This window comes from Giraffa tippelskirchi, chromosome 6, assembly GCF_054371585.1.
Source record: "Giraffa tippelskirchi isolate mGirTip1 chromosome 6, T2T-mGirTip1v1.2.pri, whole genome shotgun sequence".
Classification (NCBI taxonomy): Eukaryota; Metazoa; Chordata; class Mammalia; order Artiodactyla; family Giraffidae; genus Giraffa; species Giraffa tippelskirchi.
The window spans coordinates 104,527,419-104,549,161 of NC_137280.1; the positions used below are offsets into that span (position 1 = coordinate 104,527,419).

The 21,743-nt window shown below is 38.4% G+C and overlaps 2 long non-coding RNA genes across 21 annotated transcripts in view; one reads left to right on the forward strand and one right to left on the reverse strand.

Annotated features, from left to right (window-relative positions):
- The window catches only part of LOC145509733 (uncharacterized), a 1,421,207-nt gene that overhangs the window by 1,146,182 nt on the left and 253,282 nt on the right, over positions 1 to 21,743 (forward strand). The window lies entirely within an intron of this gene.
- Positions 4,970 to 21,622, reverse strand: LOC145509746 (uncharacterized). Its single transcript, XR_014056381.1, has 4 exons — positions 18,249 to 21,622; positions 14,617 to 14,740; positions 6,451 to 9,581; positions 4,970 to 5,461 (listed from the first exon to the last, which is right to left on the reverse strand). It is a non-coding gene; the product is annotated as an uncharacterized LOC145509746 (long non-coding RNA).

Consider the following 21,743-nt stretch of genomic DNA (forward strand, 5'->3'; position numbering starts at 1 on the left):
GCTTTCTGCTTTACTCAGTTCTATTGATTTAAATTTAAGCTCACCCAAAAGACACCCTCAATGAAACACCCAGATTAATGTTTGACCAAATATCTGGGCACTGTGGCTGAGTCAAGTTGATACATAAAATCACACTTCCTTCTCTACCATCATCCGCACATTCAAAGTCACCCAAGCTTTGATTTCCCTCAAGCGAATGAAGTGTTCTTTGACTAACATCACATGTGCACAAACTATATTTCACTCACCTCTTTATTCACCCAACAGCTACTGATGGAGCAGCAGCTCTTGGGTGACTTTTTGGTGGACAGTTGCATTTTACTCATAAACTCAACCATCTAAGCTATGTTACAGTATCCCAGTCATGCGTGTGTGTCCACACAGTGGTCTGACCAAGAAAACCCTCTCAGATTTCCTGTGAGGCAGAGGCAAATGCTTTGGTTAATTGCTATGGTCAAGCCTCAGTTTGAGAGAGACATATTTTCTTGGCCCAGAGTTTAGGATTTCATGCTGATCTGATTGACATAGCTCAAATCAGTTTGACCCACCACAGCAGTGGTTATCCTTTGATCTGGAGTCTAGTTTGTAATGTGACCCATTCAGATGGTTTTCCTGTAATAGTCAAGCAAGACAAAACCAAATCATCCCATTTATCTTAATGGTCTTTTTTTTCCTTCTTTTTTTCTTTCTTCCTGTTTTAAATTTTTTTTTTTTTTTTTTTTTGGTTGTAAGGCCTTACCTATCTTTTGTTGAAAAGAGAAAGGACTTTGTGTATCTATCTGATGGGCTTTGAAATACCATCTGGTGTTTAATGTCATTGTCCTCTGTTCTCCCCATGGCATGCTGAATCATATCTTAGAAGTTCAACAGCCATTCAGTGGGTCACCATTCAATATACTGTGTCATTATCAAAGATTTGGATTTATAGAATGCTATCTGGAAACAAAGCTCACTTAAAAGGCTACTATCCCTAAAGTCACTTCTGCCTCCTGAGGTGGGCCTTCTAGTAGGAAGTCTGTTTGTCTGACATTTGTTACTGCCCCTTGGGTACCCAGCAGAAGATGTAAGCCTGCAGGTTGCTGGGTGAATTACAGAATTTTATGTGACAAAAGAAATACACACAACAGTGTTTTGCACTAACATGCATGCCTGGGCATGCAGCACTTTTCTTTCATAAACACTCTTATATTAGCAATGACCGTGTGACAGATAAACTTCATTTTAATCATCAAATAGATGCCAAGAAAGTTGACTATTCACAGATACTCTCTGAGTGTTGAGTAGGAAAACCTATCTGTGAAATAAATTCCATGATGCATTGTTTTAGAGGGATAAAAGTATAAGAGAATACAAATTCTAGGATGCATCTATTTGACAAGTATGGATATTTTGTAAGAGGAACACACAACTGTATTTAGCACCATTTCCAAAGCTTAAGCAGCATCATTAAATGCCTGGATGTGACTGTGCTTACTGCTTTTAGAATAACAACCTGGCTTTCTTTCTACACTTAATAATGATCAGGATTACTTATATGAAACAGAGGGGCATAGTGCTTTACACAATAGTCATAAACAACATCTCCTAAAATGCATTTTTGCTTTTATACCTCAGTGAACAGCTCTGTTTGAGTAAATGATCCTTCCTTGAATTGTGTATACAGAGAGAAGATCAGCATTGGATTGTTGTTTTAATAAACTGGAAGGCTGCCAACATTCTCTGGGAAGAGGACAAAGACATTAATGCTAGCATGCAATCTAGCCCATGTTTGAATTTAAGATGGAATTTAATCTTCTTGCCTCCCTTCCCTTTTCCCCACCCCCTTTCCAGTCCTTTCTTCCCTTGATACACAGTCTCTTTTCATGGAGTTAACTCAAGCTATCTTAAACAGCATGAACTAATAAAGGATGGCATTTTTAAAAAAGGAGGCATTCACAAATGTTGGAATGTAGAACATTTAAAGTTCTTTCTCTGTACTTAGTTTAAGAGAGTGGTGATTAATGACTTTATGTTATCTATCAAAATGCTTCCATCATGCTGGTGATGTGACGCAGGATTTATGGTAATGAAAAACCTGCAATCCCTCCCCTATATCTAAATCTATCAGCTCCACATTCATACAAAAAAAAAAAAAAACCACTAAATGATATATTTGTAGCTATCTGAAAGCAAGATCATTTTTAAGAGATTATGTACTGCCAAAAGGGAACATTCTTAAAATATAGGAAATGATTTCCTTCCAACCTATTGCTCTAGTAAGCATCATACTACAAATATCAATCCCCTACTGAAAAAAGGAAAATACTGAGCAAATGATGATCACATGATTAGGCTAGTAATGCTTGGTGAATTTCCTGTAATTTTCTTGGAACTCCTTTGTAATAACATTTGCAAAGGGTCACACAGATTTTCATTGGAAGAATGTGAAATTGTTCTTTGTGCTACATGTCTCAGAAAGAGAAAATCCACCAGGACCTTGAATAAAATGCACTTGGTTCCATCTGTTAGATTAGAGTATTCCAAGTAGCACTATAAAAAAGCTTCATCGATGCTCAACAACTGGAGGAAAACATGTACAATCATCCCCCCTCTCTCCATTAAGTAGATATTTCTACTTCTGCAAGAACTTGTAGAAAGGATGAAAATGCATTTTTACAAACCGCCTGTATCTTGCTTTCCAATGCTCTCTCAAAATGTTGCCCAAATATAGACATAACATGCCCTGTTATTACCTGAGTTTAAGAATGAATATATTAGAGAAGAGGATGCTGGGTCAGGTTCCCAGGACAGAGTCTCTAAACATGTGAAAGGGTGTGGATGAGAAATGAGGTGTGCTAAAAGAAATCTGTTTCTACAAGTATTAAAAATATTGAAATTTGCAACTAATTTATTTTTTTAAAATATTGACCAAATCATGTGTGTATTCATAAAAGTCTCAGTCTCTGTTACTTAAACTTAAAAATGCTTTAATGAATGGGAGAAAAGGGGAAAAGTTACCCCAAGAAGAAGCAGAAATTTTTATCTAACACTTCTGTGCATCATCATGTGTTGTGTATGCCCTAGAGGGGAAGGGGGGCCGGGGAAGCACTATTCTTTGCATCACAAGTACCCCTCCAAATCCTTACTCTGTAAATAGTCATTTTAGTCAGGGTCATCTACATGTCAGGCTTTTGGGTGCCTACATTTTAAGATGATCCATTTCTGTGTGCTTTGGCAAGCAGACAAAGAGCACTGTAGTGGAATATTTTTCTTCAGGCAGAATTTCTACCTCCAGAGTGTAGACACAAGCTCAATGTGTTCCAGAAACAGCACAGACTTGTATGCCTTTGCCATTTCCTGCTGCTTTTGCTACTTCTGCCTCAGAGAGATGCAAAGGATTGAGAAACACAGCTAAAGAGAAAGGAATCCCAGAGGCCACAAGGCGAGTGGTAACAAGTGAGCGTGTGTGTTCTGTCATACAGAGCTGAGTTTGAAGGGGGTGGGGGAGTCTTGTTCAAATCACAAAAACTGCCTGTGCAGCAAATAGATTCTCTTCTCCCTCCTCCCACTACTAACACTGCAGAAAATGGCATCTATCAAAATGCTCTTAAAAGTAGTCCCTGATGATGCTGGAATAAAAAGGCTGTTATGACAACTGTGAGGTAGGAGGAGAGTTTTTTCCCCCAGTTGTCTGTCTGACTGGATATCAGGGACCCTTTAGATTTGTAAGATCACACCAAAATCCCAGCATCCAGCTGACATGTTCTCTTTCTGCCCTCTTCCCCCAGCCCACCTCCATATGACCTCAAGCTTGGCCCTTGGGGTCAAAGTCATAGGAAGGCAAATGTCATTTCCCTTTGATTGTCTGTTCCTTGTCTTTTTTTTTTTTTTTGGTCACAGTGTTTCTGGCCTCATTGGTCTTACTCTGGCCCAGACCAACAATACTTGTAGATAGCCTATGTTTGGCAAAGAAATGATGAAGCATTTTCAAGTTTTAAACCACTTTTCTAGTTTACACTGAGGTTAATTTTAGTTTTGAATAAATAGTGTAATGTCCACATTATTGGCACCAGTATATTTGTTTTGCTGTCTTCCAGTTTTAAAATGGTCTTAATAGCTTGATTGTTTGAATTGGGTTTTTTGCCAGGTTGGTAAGAAAATCGTGAAAATATCACTGTCTTTCCAAGGGGCAGGCCATTACCAGAGATAAGGAGGAAAAAAATTATACTTGTTATATAACAATAACAAGGTAGAAAAGCTCCTAAGAAAACATCTTTAATTGCTTAAATTTTATAAGACAAAGAGAATGAAGGAAGCAGACATGCATCTCAAGCAAAAACTCCATCAAATTTTTGTTTCTTGAACAGGGTTACAAGGAACAGAAACTAGTCAAGCCACAAAAATAACTAGAAGAAAAAGGATTTTATGCACATAAGTATCAGTGTTTGCAGGTTTTCTCACTGTTCTTCTCCGCCACTACACACATTAGGAACTTTTAAAGGACTGACAATAGGGGAGAAAATTGTGTTGTGGGATCAGTAATAATGCTATAATCCTACCATTTTGGAGCCTGGGTCAAAGAGAAAAATCAATAATAATAATTGTGTTTTGTTTTAAATTTTGATATTTCTTTCATTATGAATTTTTGCATTATTTTGACTTTTTTAACATCTTGATTACTCAATTTTTGGGTATGCCCTAAATTTTGTACCCAAGGCAAGTGCCAACCTGCTCCATTCACATTAACCTTATCCTGGCCCTGCCTTCAGAGAAAAACAAAACAGGAAATGAAGTAAATAATATAAGTCATTTTCTTAAATTTAGTAAGCTTAAATGAACATACGGATTGAAGACTAGTTTTTGCTTGTTTTTTATTGAAGTATAGTTGATTGACAATGTTGTGTTAATTTCTGCTATGCAGCAAAGTGATTCAGTTACATACACACACTTATATTTATACACATTCTTTTTTATATTCTTTTCCATTATGGTTTATCACAAGATGTTAAACATAGTTCTCTGTGCATACAGTAGGACTTTGTTTGAAGACTAGTTTTTAATTATTGGTGTCACCAATACTCATTGCTTTCTAAAACACATTCCAAAGTTGTTATTGTCGTTCAGTCACTCAGTCATGTCCAGCTCTTTGTGATCCCATGGACCATAGTGCTCCAGACTTCCCTGTCCTTCACTATCTCCTAGAGTTTGTTCAGACTCATGTCCATTGATTCAGTGATGCCATCCATCTCATTGTCTGTCATCCTCCTCCTGCCCCCAGTCTTTCCCAGCATCAGGTTCTTTACCAATGAGTCAGCTCTTTGCATCATGTGGCCAAAGTATTGGAGCTTCCAATGAGTATTCGCGGTTGATCTCCTTTAGGATTGATTGATTCCTCGTAGTCCCACAGTTCAAAAGCAAAATTCTTTGGCACTCAGCCTTCTTTATGGTCCAGCTCTCACATCCAGCCAAAGTTCTTAGGAGTCTAGAACATTTTATGTAAATTAGGTTATGAATTTGGAGATGCAATCTGGGTATTTTTCTTTCCTGACTCCTACTTATTGCCAGTAGCCCTGTGGCAAGGAAGTGTATGACAGTTATTGCCCCACAAGGAGGACAGGAGCCCCAGAACAAAGAAATGAATTGAGTTAGCTGGGTAGATTTCATAAATATATGTGAGAGAAGTCTGAAAAGCTATAATGTTCGATTGTAAGAGTCAAGTGACTAAGTGGGGGCAGATTTTTCTCAGTTCTAAAAGTTTGAGTTTTAGTATCAAGAAACAAAACCTTAAATATTGTCATAGTGTTTATACCTTAAATCACACAACAGGGAAAGTATATGATGACATAAGGACCTACCATTTTCAGCCTGAAATTAAATAAGCATTTAATCAGTAGATGGTAAAAAAATCATCTTAGGTAATGTGATAAAAGTATAGATATCAGTAGGTACCTGAGAAGGTTCTTACCATAAAGTAAGACACCAGTGGGAGCTAGAAAAGACTGGACTAAATATGGATGAGATGCACAGATGAAATATAAGTCCCCAAGCATATAGACAGCCCAGAGAAACTAAAGCAGAGATATAACAGAACACAGGTTAGAAGAGACCTCGTGGTCAGAATCCTAGCTCTATCACTTACTAGGTATGTGACTGGGCAACATGACTTCCCTGTGTCTCAATTTGCACAAATATAAAGTAGAAACTGTAACACTTAATCCTTTACATGTATTAGCTTATATAAAGAGCTTAGACTATTTTGTGATTGATGTAAGTACAATTTTAAGTTTGCCATATTATTGTTACTACTGAGAGAAATGCAGAAAAATAGTATAAGAATTCTCAACTGAAATTTATAATATATGGAAACATATTTTAAGCTAGAAGTGACTGACAAGTTTAAATTTTCCACCCTAAAAGATGGAGATTCCAAAGCTAAGTTTAGTTTAATTACAGAGATATAAAGAAACCTACATTTGTGTACACTGCATTTATTGTAAGACAGCTATCCTTGGTTCTCCTCTGTTTCAGCACATCTTGGGAATTGAGCCACAGACTGCCTTTATCCAGATTACATTTTCAAAGTTTGTATAGTAGAAGGCCTTGAAAGATAGAGTGTTTCCCTTCAAAGAAAACAAGCCATGTTTGTTTATTGTTCAGTAAAATAAAAATAGTGTCTCTCCAGGGCAACATTCAGGCAGGCTCACTGCCCATTATAAAAGATTTTGGTTCCCTAAGCTCAGGGTTTCCCTGCTGTTAACAACCTACTCTAAGTACAGACATCACCTGTCCTTCATTGTGTTCCCTGAGGGAATTGGGGCAAAGGGAACTGGTACAAATACTATACTCTGGCTACTGCTAATGCTGTGAATAATAGTTCTTTGTCTCTGATCCAAGAGTCTCTTGTTTTCTGCCAACTCCCATGACACTGGCAGGATAAATTATTAGCTTACAAGTAGGTAAAATCTCAGAATCATCACATCCTATTTAGTATTATCAATAATTTGATTTATTGCAATGTGATTTAACAGTTTCATAAGAACGCCGATATTTTTACTTTTGTAAGTTTTTCAGTGTTTTGTTCTCAAGTCACACAAATACGTAAGCTTGTTTTATTCTTTGCCTACAACATTTTTTCTTTAAAAAAGAAAAATACTTGTTTATATTTATACAGTAATTAAAGGTTTATGCTAGTGACTAGAGATGTCCAAATGTGGCATATTCTAAACACGTACAGCCCAAGAGTATATCGTTACCAAAACTAAGAACACTGCAGAATAAAGATTTTCAAGGTGTGCAAATTCCATTTCTCCATTTGTCACATTCAGAGAAGGACATGGAATAAGAATCCATTAACATTTCAATCTCAAGTTCAAGATAATACCTTGAGGAAAGTAATAACAGCAAATAGTAAATTCAGTGCAATAAGAAATCCACTATTTTATAATCTCTGATTACAACCAATCAGTTGGATCACATTTTTGAAGATTATTTAAGGAAACAGAAAACAAATCAAATGATGGTTCTATAATCATACAATGTTATCACTAACATAAGCATACAGAATATGTACTCACACCAACACAAACACTGTACAAGGGAGTCAACATTTTTTCTTTAGTTCTACCCAAGCCTAGTTATTCTGGAATAACATGTTTCTGCCATCTGCCCATTTGTGAATGACTTGTAGAAACTGACATCTAAAATAACTTGATGGAGGTAATTAAACCTAACCAGTCTTGGCTATTTTCTCAAATGTCATAATAAAAGAGTGAAATTATATACTAGACAGAGTTGTTTTCCAAAGTGGGAAACATAAAAATTTAGGGAGACGAATTATAATGTTATGAGAGCTGTATTTTCACTGAGTAAACCAATGACTGTGGAGTTGTTGGGACATTTCTTCTCATGCCCTGCTGTTGGGAGTTGCCACTCCTCTCTGCTTTATTCCTCCTCCGCTTTCCTTACTCATTCATTATCAAATACACTCATCTTGTTTAAATAACATGGTACTTAACCTCTGTTTGATGTTGGGAATATAGGACTGCTGAAATTACCACCAGAAGGGTGTGAGAGAGTGTGAGAGAAATAGAGAGGAAAACAAAAATTTCATGTTTAAGTCTCATGATAACCAAAAAATATTTTAAGTTCAAAGTATGACGTCTGTTTCTGAAAGGAAAAAGCCAAACAGACAGTAGATATTTTAGCATGGTAAAACTGGAGATGTGGATAGCTGTTTATAAGTTGACCATTTATTTCAGGCTTTTAGCATAGTTGTATATTAACAGAGTTTACTAAGCATTCACCAATACCAAATGTCCATCTAATCAAATCTCCTAAAATTATGGGAACTGAAAGAAAATCCAGTAAATGAATTTTAATTGCAATGCATTTTGTACTTACCTATGGGGTTTTCAGACTGCCCTATACCAAAATTTTGTCTTTTAAAATGGTTTATGGTGACTCAGATGGTACCCTTACAAATCACTGATCTTGATTGTATTAGTTGGGTTATTTATAGGTGCCCAGAAGAGATATGCATGGTTTATCTTTGGACTTGGAGATTATTAAAAGGATACATAAAGAATGTCACCTATTACAGTCTTTCTAAGCCATAGAGCTTCTAGGATTCCCAAACCTATGTGTGTATCCCATACACAATGGGTTTCATGGAAAAAAAAAGAACAATTATTTGAAATATTTCTGTAAAGAACCTGCACTCAATTGACCCACCTTTTTCATTTATCTAGAATGGATTTTCCCCAAACGAAAGCAGGGCCAGTAAACTGCCATCCAATAAAGAGCATTCTATTCACCAGAAATTTATGCTAAGCCACTTCACATTCCTCCCCAATTTTCAGCCTATGTGTGAGACTGACTGTTTTCAGCCTATGTGTTTGACTTGAATTCCACTAACTAGTTTAATTGGTGCTCTTTGGTTATACACAAAAGTAAGTTATGTCTAGTTAATGCCATAAGAGGTTTTTGTTGTCTGGCATACCCCAGTCACAGTGGTTGTCTGAGGCCTGGAATTAATAGACACTAGCTCAGGGACTAACTCGGGTTAACCAGGATTCTCTAGGTTTCTCTTCTCTGTGAGTCTCTGCATGACAAGTTTTACCTTGAGATCAAAACTGACAACCAATATTTTACATCTTTCTGTCTCTGCCATCTAAGAAGAAAGTACTTGATCTAGTTGTGAATAAAAAACAAAATTTAAAAATTCTCAAAGAAATATTCCTGTTGGTTGGCCTGAGCCATGTGATCATTCGCATGGCCAGATAGTCAAGGAATAGGAGTACAAAGCCCAATGAGACCTCTATGGTTAGAGTGAAGGGAAAAAGAAGTTTCTCAACAAGAAGAAGTGAATGGTAAGCAGACAAAGCAATAGCTCTCTGTTAATACTAACCTGAGGGAAAGGTTTGTTTTTACTTAAATTTCATATGGAATAAGCTATAGCATTTGTGTAAGAAAGAACACCCTGGGCTACTTTACCTAACATGGCAGCTGTAGGTGAGGCAAATAACTGAGACTTTGTATTCACGATACAGCCTGTACAGTATTTAGTCCAAATTTCCTTCATTCAATAGGTAGGAAGATAGAGCCTAGAAAAATAAAAGATAATCCACACATATGAATGTTGCAAGTAATAGTATCTTAGTCCATTTGAGCTGCTATAACAAAAATGCCATAGACTGGGTAGCTTAAGCAACAAACATTTATTTATCACTATTAGGGAGACTAAGAAATCCAAAATCAGGATGTTGGCAGATTTAAGGTCTGCTGAGGGCCTCCTTCTTGCAGTGTCCTCACATAGCAGAAGGGGCAAGGAAGCCCTCTGCAGTCTCTTTCATAAGGTCACTAATCCCATTCACAAAGGCTCCACCCTTACAACCCAATCACCTACCAAAGGCCCCATTTCCAAATACCATCACACTGGAGATTAGGTCTCAACATAATGAAATTTGAGGAGACACAGACATTCAGACTATAGCAAACAGCTAAGAATAAATCCAGTTGCTCCCAACACATATTGTAGGGTGAGCTTACATCCCTCCTAACATACACTCACAGGATTTGGGGAGGTCTGATTTGGGAGGTGAAGTCTGACAATGTCATTTAAGAGCATTTTTACCTAATCAAGAGCAGAGAGAGGACTAGGGGCTTTTCAGGCTGGTACCAATTCACAGTCAGAGTTATAGCCTCATAACATTGTAATGGGTTTGACGAAAACTTCTGAGTGGAAAGGCAGTCATAACCCTAAATGGAAGCCCCTCATGTTCCACCCCAACCTCCACCCGCTGCAGCCATAGAGTCATCCCATTCTTTTCCTACTTTCTGGAGAGCAGAGCTACCAGCTCAAGGAGTCTGTCTGACTCCCTCCTTTTCAAACATTGAGCCACTTATATTTATATAGAGATTTAAATTTACGGTCCTGGATGGGCAGTAATCTGACCTAATTCATCTCTATGTAACTGAAATCAGTTTGCTGTGCTTAGTTGCTCAGTTGTGTCAGACTCTGCAACCCCATGGATTGTAGGCCCACCAGGCTCCTTAGTCCATGGGGATTCTCCAGGCAAGAATACTAGAGTGGGTTACCATGCCCTCCTTCAGGGGATCTTCCCAACCCAGGGATTGAACCTAGGTCTCCCACATTGCAGGCAGATTCTTTACCAGAATGTAATCTTGCATTGGGGAGATGAAGGTTTTCTGCTCATATGTGAAAATGTAAGTTCCTGAGCTAAATTTCTTTCAGTTGTACACAGAAAAAGAAAATAACTTAGTCTTCTGGGTAATAGCTGATCAGATTCAGGGCTAGGCTCTCTATGCCTCTTCTCCCTTTCTCCCCTGAGCCATAGGTGTCTAATTTCCATTGTCTGGTTCTCATGCCAAACTCAGTCTCATCAGCCTCTGCTTGGTTGTAGATTTCCCATCTGGACATGAAGTGTTCTCTGCTGTTCTTATCCAACCACAATACCTCCTCTGGCCCACAGTCTAGTTCTCTCAGCACATCTAGGCCCCATCCAGGAATCCAGGAATTCACACCACCACTTCTGCACTACTCTGGAACCATAGGATTTAGATATGGCTGTCTTTGGGCCTCCCTGCATTGGTTATTGATATGCTGTCATGCTAATACCAGCTGCTCCAGTGCCAGACCAATCTTGAGGCTTATAAGAGATTAAGGTTTCCACAAACTACACCGTGCAAGCAAGCACAAAGTCTGCAGCTCCCAGATTCCCCCAAATTTACATACACACACACACACACACACACACACACACACACACACTTGAGACTTTGACATCACTTCTCAGGATTCCCAAAAACCCAATTAAATAGCTTACAAATGTAGCAAGTAATTTTAGATATTAACAACAGAACAAAGTAGGATGGTATGTGGAACAAATGGTATGTGGAAATTCTCTGTGCTATCTTTATAACTTTTCTAAAAACCTAAAATTATTCCAAAATTTAAGGTTTAGTTCAAAATTAATAAAAAGGGAGAAGTGAATGGAAGTATGGATAGGACAAGATTAACAATGGACTGATGGTCATCGAGGTGGGGTAATGAGTATAGGGGGCTTACTATGCTACTCTGCCTACTTTTAAGTTTAAATTTTCCACAATAAAAAAACTGAGTAATTTAAAATTGTATATTATAGGCCCTTCTATAGACTCTTAAAAGCCTACACAAATCTCTGAAGCCAGTAATTTGACACTTTATTCTTTCTGTATAATTTCTACAACTAGGACACTGGTGCTTAAATAGTAGGGCAAAGAGAAGGAATAGAAATAATAGAAAAATAGCAGAATTGAATATTATCCAACTACATGATTTGCTTATGTTTTCTTGTTTTGTTATCATACCACTTCAAACTCTTTTTCTTTCCTTAGATTTTTAAAATCTTTTTCACTTTCATTTTTACCACATTTTAGATCTGTTCTGTGTCGTGTGCCCATCTATGTGTCACTCGGCGTTAAGATCCCACTGCAATGTAACAAAACTTCCAAATAATGGTGGCTTAAACAAGATAAAAGCTTATGTCTCTCACAAATAAAATTAGTCTGGAAATCAGCAGTCTAGGACTGTTATGGTAACTCCACAGAGATTTCAGTGGCTCCATTTCCTAACTGTCTTCCACTCCTCAGTTCCTGGAATGTTGCCCAGGCTTACAAGATGGCTTCTAGAGTTCCAGCCATCACATTCACATTCCAGGCAGCAAGAAGGCAGATCAAATCACTTGCCTTTAAGGAAACGTCCCCAGACTCCCACAGAATACTTTTGCTAGCCTTACATTGGCCAAAGCAGACTCATACAGCCAATCTTACCGGCAAGGCCAAGTGTGGAAAATAGTCTTTTAATTGTACCCTGGCTGTCCTCTATAAAACCAGAGTTCTATGACTGAAGGAGGGGAGAAAATAATATTGGGTAGGCAATTAGCAACCTCTGCCACAGTTGGCTGTGGGAAAAACCTGAACATGCAGTGGCAGAGCAGCCCAACCATCACTTACGCCCAAATTAATTACCCGGCTAGGGCAATCAGCAAAGATCTGGAAGTATCTGTCATCCCACATGCAATGTGGACTGGTAATGTTGATTGGTTTGACTGAAAGTTAAAACTAGAAAAGTGCCTGAAGATTCAGTCTTCACCGCAAGACACCATCTCTCTACACAGAACCCGATATATGTGTATTTGTGTCAGTATCAGCTATGGCATGAGATATGCCTGCTGTGACTATAATGTCCTTTAAACCTAAAATGGAAGCATTACAGATTCCTCCTGGCAGCCCTCTTGACTCTCTGGGAGACCTTCTGGGCTCCTGGCCAGTCTCCAGAGAGATTCCTGTCTGTCTGCCTGCGAGGAGACACATTCTGGGCTCCCTGCCCATGTTCTAACCTGCTGCTCATGCGGGTAGAGAGTGGTGTCTTATTTGGGTCAGTCCTGACTGATTATCCTGTTGCCTTGAAGTAAGTTCACTTGACTACTCCACACATTACCAACTGTGTACACCACACGTCCGCATGCCAGGTGCCCAGTAAAAGCAATGAGGGATGGTGGAAAAACCATCTGAAACCTGAGACTGAGGATTAAGACTGAGCAATTCTTGGTCCAGGTGGTGAGACCGTAGGCAGTTCATTGAGTCTCTAAGTCTTGGTTTTTTCATATGTCAAGCAGGAATATTACTACCTCCGCTCCTTTCCCTGCAAAGTGATTGTGAAGTTCAGCTATAGGAAGACAGTGTATGTCAAACTTTATCACTCCCAAAATGGTTACTGTTATTATTGTTGATCTAATGAAAATGCACACCATTTAAAAAAGAGAAGAAAAAAAATAGTGATAGTGTGGTTCAGGTCATTTGTATGTGGAAAGAAATGCTGTAGCTAGTGCCAAATATGAAAGGTAAAACAAAAAGAAAAAGAGTCTGTGAAATTTTATCAGTCCCAGAAAGAAAAGATACTAAATGACTTGTTAAAAGGAGTAAACCTTTGCTAACCTCCATTTCCATTTATTATTAGCTATTCCTTCCACAGAACACCAGTACAAAGAGGCAATCTATCATTAGAGATCCTGTCCCCCCCACACACACACACGCACTGGAAGGTAGAATAAATTCTAATCCTTTTAACTAAATCAGCTTTAAAATACAGCTAGGCTCCTATCCCAACAGCCAAGACCCAAAACACCGACTTAGAATTTCCCTGCTCAGTACAATCCACTAGGACTCAATTCTACTCATAAATGTAAGCCTTGGCACACAGTATGTAATTAGTTAGTTGTATACTCTATCCAATTTGGGAATAGGTGAATTCTACAGGCATGAATGTGTATGTAAATATCTCTCTAATGTTAGAGCCTGAAGATGGTTTATAGTTTTACAGAAATACTAATACAGAAAAAAAATTTTGTTTTTTAATTAATTTTTACTAAAGTATAGTTGATTTACAGTGTTGTTAGTTTCAGGTGTACAGCAATGTGAATCAGTTATACATATACATACATCCACTGTTTTTTAGATTCTTTTCCCACATAGGTCATTACAGAGTATTGAGTAGAGTCCCCTGTGCTAGACAGTAGGTTATTAGTCATTATCTATTTTACATATAGTAGTGTGTATATGTCGATCCCAATCTCCCAATTTTTAATTCTTTAGCTTCTGTCAAAAGAAGAAGCTTTATTTTATGCAACATAAAATTAGATGCTTTTACTGGCTACCACTGTAATATTGACATTTTTATCTGGCACTGTATCCAAAAATAAACTTCTGTGATTTGACACAATAAATTGCTTTCCACACATGAAATGAAAATCACTTGGGCTCTATTGGCCAGTAAGGGGATTTTGCCCTGATCTAACTTTGGAGGGTGATTTCTATTGGAAGCTCAAGAATACCGTTTCATGACTTGACTGCTGAAGTTGTAAAAGTCAATGAGAAGCTTCATTGACTATTTGTGAAATTTTCATTTTACTCACAGATAGAGCAAAGGACCTCTTAAATGTGAGTAATTTTTCCTGATGAGATTAAAAATTTCTCATTCTAACTTTTGTAAATCTAGAACTTTCTTTGCATAGAACAAACACACACATCACAAAAGGAGTTGATTCCAGACGTGCAAGAGGCCTCCCATGGCAGTACCTGGCTTTTATGGTCACAAAGGGACATTTGGCAGGTGGCCACAGTGGTATATTATCCCTCTTAAACTTGATCCCATTGAACCACATTATAAAATTTGCCTCGTTTGTATTTGTGAGACTTCTCCCTAACAAAGGAAGGAAAACAAGATGAGAGAATTGGCTGAATGTTTACCAGTTCATAGGGCTAGGATGTGTAGTTTCTGAAACACAGATGTAGGTGAATTTTCAATAAGAATTTTGTCAATGCTGTGTTTGAAGGTGCTATTCCATGCTGTGTGGAGGGAAGAAATAGAGGAGACATTTCCCCAAGCTTGGAGAACTATAAAGGTCTTATGAGTGTCAAGGTTAATAAGAATGAAACAGTCAACTTGCTCCCCCAGCATCCTTCAGAAAGCATCATTGTGCAATTCATCCTGGGTTATATTAATCTCTTTATGTGACTGATGTCACCCACCACATTGAGGTCCTCCCAGAGCTGGAACCATGGCAGCACTGCCTGAAGCATATTTGATTAGGAAAAGAAGTAACAATGGCCATTACATTCTAAAACTGAAATATTCTCTTTTTTTAATTTATTTATTTATTTTTGACTTTGCTGGTTCTTTTTTGCTGCACAGACTTTTCTCTAGTTGTGGCGAGTGGGGACTACTCTTTTGTTGTGGTGCTCAGACTTCTCACTGCAGTAGTGTCTCTTGTTGCAGAGCACGGGGGCTAGAGCTCAGATTCGGTAGTTGTGGCACACGGGCTCAGTTGTTCCATGGCATGTGGGATCTTCCCTGGCCAGGGATCAAACCTGTGTGCCCTGCATTGGCAGGCTGACCCATTATCACTGAGCCACCAGGGAAGACCTGAAACTGAAATATTCTTGCAAATAAAAATGTAACTTGAATCTGATCAAGCTTCTCTAGATCTTGCCGCCAATTTACAGAGATGACACCATGGAATACAATCAACGAAATTCCAACCTGAGAAAGTCTAGAAAATGAACAACTTTCAACAAAGAAATCCCAAGGAAAATATAACAGAGAGGGAAGGGGTATCTGTAGATTAAAAGACACTGGAGGGCTACTTTAGCCTCGCAGCGTTTTGGTTTCATTTGGGTCCTGGTTGAAAAAATATATATATTCCTGAAACAATCAGGGAATTTTGAACACTTTCAGGATACTTGACAATACTAAGGAATTACTGTTAATCTTTTTAGATAATATAATAACTATTGTGGTTGTGATTTTATAAATCTTTATATTTAAGAAATATAATCTGGAATATTTATGTAAATAATGATGTGTAGTCTAAGATTTGCCACAAAACAACCCTAAGATAGAGAATAACAATGAAACATGGTAAATGTTTGGTAAATAAAGAGTTTGAAAGGCAATGAAAGGAAGGATTTTGAGAAACAGGCAGGCAAAAGCAGCCTGGATGCAACAGAGAAATTTGAAGAATGTGAAAACCAGGAAAACAAGGACAGAAATGTAAGTAGAGAAAAACAGAATTGCAGAGGGTTCAAGGCATGATGCCTGGTATAGAAATGCTGCACACAGTTATGATTTATCATTTGAGAAAGCAAGTTATGAAAAAAGATGGTGGCTGGAAGTCCAGGGACGGCTCATCACGAAGGATAATGCTGGGACTTCCCTGGCGGTTCAGTGGTTAGGACTTTGCCTTCCAGTGCTGGGGCTGCGAGTTCAATTCATGGTCAGGGAACTAGGATCCCACATGCCCTGAGACCAAAAAACCAAAACATAAAAACAGAAACAATATTGTAACAAATTCAATAAAGATTTTGGAAATGAGCCACATCAAAAAAAACAAAAAATTAAAGAATGATAATTCTGTAGACGGAATTGTACCCTGACAAAGTTCATATGTTGAAGCCCCAACTTTTCACATGACTTTACTGGACATCAGACCTTTAGGGAAGTGATTCAAGTTAAATGAGGTCATAAGATGAAGCCCTCATTCAACAAAACTGGTACCCTTATAAGAAGAGGAAGAGAGAGATGGCATTTTCTCCCTCGTGTGAAGACACAGTGAGAAAGCAGCAGTTTGTAAGCCAGGAAAAGAACCAGAACCGAAACTTGCCAGCACTGCGATCTTGGATTTCTAGCCTCCAAAACTGTGAAAAAATACATTTCTGTTCTTTAAGTCCCCCAGTCGATGGCAGCCTAAGCTGATGTAGATAAAGCATGCATATTGTCTTCATTAGCCTTTGTACTTAATTCAGTATTTGTAATGTTTTTCTTTTATGATGTTGGAATTAGACCTAGAAAAATGAATGTCACTGAGTAGTGTTATTCTGTGTTCTTTTATGTGGTGGTCAGTTAGGTGTGGCCACAAGAGGACACATAAGAGAGGCACAGGAAACAAAGTTTATTATCCTGGTCTGAGAGAGTCATTGCACAAGAGAGGACCTGTGGGACAAGCAATGCGGGAACAGGCTCAACCAAGCAGGTGGGGAGCCAAGAGACCCCTGGGCAAGCACTATTTTTAGAAGTCAGGGTACAGTACAAAAAAAGGCACAAAGGGATTGCATTGGGGCACTTGAAACTTCCTAGGAGAGCAGAGAGGAGAACTGCAACCGGGGCCAGCCTTATCATACCAGTCCACCTGGTCACCTGGGCAGGATCCTTACTGCCATCAGAGAGGATGATAAGGCAGCAGGAAACAAAAATAAAATTAAAAAATTTTTACAGTACAGGTATAATGGCTCTGGAATTGCTTGTTTCAAATTTTTTTAAATTGAAGTATAGCTGGTTTACAATGTTTCAGGTGTACACCAAAGTGATCCAGTTATATATGTATAGTCTTTTTCAGATTCTTCCCCGTCATAGATTATTACAAAACATTGAATATAGTTTCCTGTGCTATACAGTAGTCCTGTTGCTCATCTATTTTATATATAGTAGTGTGTATCTGTTTATCCCAAATCCTTAAATTAGCCCCTCAACCCCGCTTTCCCCTTTGGTAATCATAAGTTTGTTTTCTATGTATATGAGACTATTTCTATTTTGTAAATAAGTTCCTTTGTATCATTTTTTTTTAGATTCCACATAAAAGTGATATCATGATATTTCTCTTCCTCTGTCTAACTTACTTCACTTACTATGATAATCTGTAGGTCCACCTATATTGCTTCAAATGGCATCATTTCATTCTATTTTATGGCTGAGCAGTATTCCATTGTGTGTGTGTGTGTGTGTGTGTGTGTGTGTGTGTGTGTATGTGTGTGTATGTATATATATATATATATATATATATAAAACACGTCTTCTTTATCCATTCATCTATTGATGGATATTTAAGTTGCTTCCATGTCTTGGCAGTTGTAAATAATGCTGTTATGTACATTGGGGGAACATGTTTCTTTTTGAATTAGAGTTCTGATTATAGTTTTTGCAGATATATGCCTGGAGTGGGATTGCAGGATCATATGGTAACTCTATTTTTAGCTTGTTAAGGAAATTCCATACTGTTCTTCATAGTGGTTGCACCAATTTACATTCTCACCAACTGTGTAATAAACAGCCTTTATTATGTTGAGGTGTAAATTTTATTTTTGTGACTTGTTCTTTTCACTGTGTTCACCTTTCATTGCGGCTTCCCAGGTGGTATTAGTGGTAAAGAACCCACCTGTCAATGCAGAAGACAAGAGATGCGGGTTCTGTCCCTGGGTTGGGAAGATCCTCTGGATGAGGACATCGCAACCGACTCCAATATTCTTGCCTGGAGAATCCCCATGGACAGAAGAGCCTGGCGGGCTACAATCCATAGGGTCGAAAAGAGTCGGACGTGACTAAAGCGACTGAGCATACATGCAAAGGAAGTTTAAAAAAATTAGTTGCCATCATAATAAGGATGCTTAGATAAACAATTTCAATTCAAATCTCTCTCCTTTATGACTTTCAAAGGCAAAGACCCACGTCAACTATTAAAAATTTACTAGCTCAAGATCTCCTGGGTTTTCTGACTCAACTGGTCTTAAATTTTCCTCATTCTTTTTATGTCAAGGGTCCACAAAACTACCTGTACATTTGATGATTCACTAGGAAGGTTCATGGGACCTGATGTGTAGTCATAGCTATGATTTATTACAGCAGAAGGACACAAAGAAAAACCAGCAACATGTGTGAAATGTCATCTACTAGGAAAGTTCATTAGAGATTTAGTGTCCAAGGTTTTTTTTATTGGAGGCTGGTCCGTTGGGTACCCTTTCCCTTGAGAGTTCCAGATTCAAAGGAGGAAAGCCAGGGTTTGGCACCACCCACAGTCCACAAACCCTTTAGGCACAGACAGCCACCCCTATCAGTTAGGGAATGGGGAGAACCTTCCTAAAATGTAGAAACCCAAATGCCAACATAGGCCAACCTTGCAAACACGTCCTAAAAATAGCAGTCTCAGGCCTGCTGTACTAACCTGTCTTTGCACATTAACACCACAACCTGCTGTCACTGGGGCTCCTCACTTTGACCTCTTTGTAAACTTTAATGCTCTAAACACACTTGCTTTCTGGAACCCCTCCAATGAGTCTCATACCATACTATACCATGGAACTATTCTTTCCTTTTGCTCCAGAAAAAGTGGTTAAAGGGCACTCCCACTGAAGTGGGTAGGTAACCCCAAGATATGACTCTACTTTTTCCCCCAAACTAATCTGAAATCAAATACAGCCAAACATCCCCCAAACTGAAATTCCTCAGAAAACCCAGCCAGTCAGCAGCTATGAGAAATTCACACCCCCTCAATGCCATGCCTTCCTCCTTACTCCTGTTACATTATCCCTTGATTAAAGTGGCTTTTGCCCCAGCTCACTTTTGGCTTCTTTAGGAGGTACATGACATGCTTCTAACTCTCAGGTTTCTCCCTCAGTCAGAGGATGGGAAGGAGAAGAAGTTTTACCACATGAGTTCTGTCAGCCCTATTTCCCAATATTTCATGTTTACTTGCTTTCCATTCTCAAAGCTATTGTGCAGTCGTAGCCTCAACCTCTCCTGCTTCAAATACTTCTGTGATCTCCTAATTGGCCCTCTCCCTCTACTGCTTCAAACCTAACACCTAACATAAAAATATCTTTCACCGTGTTTATGACTGTTAAATCAGTCTTCATCTTTCAGTGTTGCCTATTGACCATTGAATAAAAGCCATGCTTCTTGGCTCACAGATATGGAGAATAAACTAGCAGTTGCCAGTGGGGAGTGGGTGGGGGGAATGATATAGGGGTAGGAGGTAAGAGGTACAAACTATTAGGTATAAAATAAGCTATAACAATATATTGTACAAAATGGGGAATATAGCAAATATTTTCTAATAATTATAATTTTAGTATGACCTTTAAAAATTTTGACTCACTATATTGTACACTGTATACTATATTATACACTGTAACTTATGCAATATTATAATAGTTCAATTAAGGTACTTCGTTTTTTTTCTCAGTCATGCTTCAGTTAAATAGTTCAAGTAGAGAAAAACTCATGCTCCATAGTCTGGCATTAAGATCTTCCATGATTTGGCCACAGTCTCCTTTTCTAGTCCTAGTTTTCTCTATTGCTGTTCCCATAATCTCTTCTGAGATGAACAAGGAAATCATTTAATAAGGCTTCTCAAGATAAATTAGTCAAAGTATGTCAAAGGGCCAACTTTTTTTTTCATGTACCATTTCTCCAGTGAAAAGTTTCTCTCCTGGCTGTGCTAAGTGAGAATAGGATCTGGAGCCTTGTTTGTAGTTCATTATTAGATATACCCAGATTCTTCACCTTGCCAGCATATTGGAATCACCTGGGGTGTGTTAAAAAACAAAATTACTGATGCCTAGGCCCTGCGTCTTGAGTTTCTGATTCAGTTGGTCTAGAATGTGATCTGGTCACTGGGTGTTTAAAAGCTCCCCAGGGGTTTTAATGCACAACCAGGATTAAGAAACACTGACACAGCAATCTGCCTTTGCCTGTATTTTGTCCAAAAGACTGTGCAACATTTACAAATTACAGTCCATGCTTCTTTATATTTGTTCTTCATCTATAATTCCTAGTCTCCCCTCAACCTCCATTTCTCATCATTGAAGTCTAAGTCAAATATCATTTTCTTAAAAAGCCTTTCCTGGTCTCCAGATGAGAGCATTCTCAGTGTTCTCTGGATGAAGAAAAATTTCACTCACACTGCTTGCTATGCCACTCACCACTCTTGGCCTCTTATGCTGTTCATGTATTTGTGCTGCTTTTCCTTCCTCCAGTGCCTTGCCAAGCACCCTTCTCAGAGCTGACTTGTAATGAAATTTCATGTTTTCGTGGTACAGGAGAATTTGAAGAATCAAAATATGATTTTTATTTCTACAAGTGTTGTGTAATACTTTTAACAAGAAATTCTCCCAGCCAGTTAAGAAGAAATAATCCCCTAATACTTACCAGGTCACAATTTGCTCTCAAGGCAAATACTCACCCCTAATCATCTTAAGATCTGAATCAACTATATGAGTATATTTGCTTTACTTCTCACTGACAACTTGTCATTTTTCAGATTTGCACGACCAAATCCAATTGTCTATGGGATTCCATAACAAAAGAAATCAAAATAGTTCCCTTTGCCGTATGGCCTCCTGTTGTACATTAGGCTGGGTTTGCTTCCAAATTTTAGGACAAAAAAAGGAAATAAGGATTAACATGCATCATTGGTTGGCAATAGCTTGGCTTTCTGTTCCCAATTGCTTCAGGGCTGACAACTCACCTGCATTTTGAAATAGACACCTGCTAATTCAACTTACCACCCTTTAATCTGACCCTTCTACACATAGCATTTTAATTACCCCACAATTAACACGCTCCTGGTTTTACCCACTAGGAAGGGTCAAGCGGGAGGAAGCTGAGGGGGGAAGCCAGTGTGATACTAATTCATAGTCCAGATACCCATCTTTTGTTGCTGGGTGAGAGTCTTTATTCCTGATTCATTGTACCTAATAACAGGCTTCAAAACACTCTCTGCATCACCCCCAGCACACACACACACACACACACACACACACACTCACATGAGATGTCATCTCCTTGAACATATCATCTGGTCTCATTTTCCCATGTACAAAACCCTATAACCCCTCCACATCACTGCCTGAATCTGGTCTCTAAGTGGGAGAAG